Source organism: Tupaia chinensis, unplaced genomic scaffold (genome assembly GCF_000334495.1).
Source record: "Tupaia chinensis unplaced genomic scaffold, TupChi_1.0 Scaffold148723_1, whole genome shotgun sequence".
Taxonomy (NCBI): Eukaryota; Metazoa; Chordata; class Mammalia; order Scandentia; family Tupaiidae; genus Tupaia; species Tupaia belangeri.
This window is the reverse complement of record NW_006208570.1, coordinates 801,766-802,821: the sequence shown is the minus strand read 5'-3', so window position 1 is coordinate 802,821 and position 1,056 is coordinate 801,766. Positions and strand designations below refer to the sequence as shown.

At 36.7% G+C, this 1,056-nt stretch overlaps 1 long non-coding RNA gene across 1 annotated transcript in view; it reads right to left on the bottom strand.

The window, feature by feature from the left end:
- The window catches only part of LOC114006540 (uncharacterized), a 34,699-nt gene that overhangs the window by 33,089 nt on the left and 554 nt on the right, over window positions 1-1,056 (bottom strand). The window lies entirely within an intron of this gene.

The following is a 1,056-nucleotide window of genomic DNA, read 5'->3' as shown; positions in this document are numbered from 1 at the left end:
TGCTTACTAGAACCTGGTTTCATAAGATCTGAAGCAACATTAAACTTGGAACCTGCAAACATGAATTAACTAAATTTTTTCCAGCTTTTTGAACACAGCCCATTTCTCACCTTCCATTTGTCTAGCCATTATCACTTCCATTAATGAAAAAATCTGTAATGATCGAAAACATAGAAAATGCCTTCAGCCAAGTGTTCTCTATTGTTGGACCCAAGAACCTACGGTTCAGTCCAAAGCTTGGCAGGTCAGAACAAATGTCACCTTGAAGATATCTGTACATTACAACACACTTTTTCTTATTGCAAAAAATGCTTAATGTAATTACAGCCAGACCTAATTCATCCTCGTGTCTGGAGAGGCGGAAATGTAACTAGTAAAGAATTTGCCAACTTGAAAGGCAAGGAATTTGCCAAGAGTTTGTTAATCTGAAGGTTTATATATTTTGTTTTATCTGAATATAAAGGGAGTTTGCAAACTGGTTCATATTAACCGGGTCAAGTTGTATATTTTATTAACTTTAAAACTTTTTTTTTTTATTCTCTGCACATTAAAAAAAAAAGTACATGGAATTAGACAGGGCGGTGGGGGTGAAGGGAGATTGTCTTCTCAATAAAAGTTACAAGGAGATACGTGTCAGCTGCTTCATTTTCACTTTCTGGCATTAGCCAGAGACAGCTGCAAAATGTCTCCTCGAACTTAAGCTTTTATGACTTTTACTAACTTCTTATTCAAAAATGTCTTTTATTGATTTCCTAAGGAATCTCAACACAGAGAGCTCCACAGAGAGACACAACAACACACTCAAACACTTGATGCCACATTCACCACCAAAGACGAGTCAAAACCTTTAGGATAATTTGATTATTAGCTCTGGGCATTTCTGTGGATCAACAATATTTTCCCAAAAAGTAAAAGTGCTTTGTTTACTCGCATACATCACACTATAGTCATTGAAATGGCTACCATGACAAAAACCCATCAATGGTGCCCCCTTGTCTCCAAGATAGCAGTTAAGCTCCTTGGCATTAATTCAACCACATTCACCTCTCTCTTTCC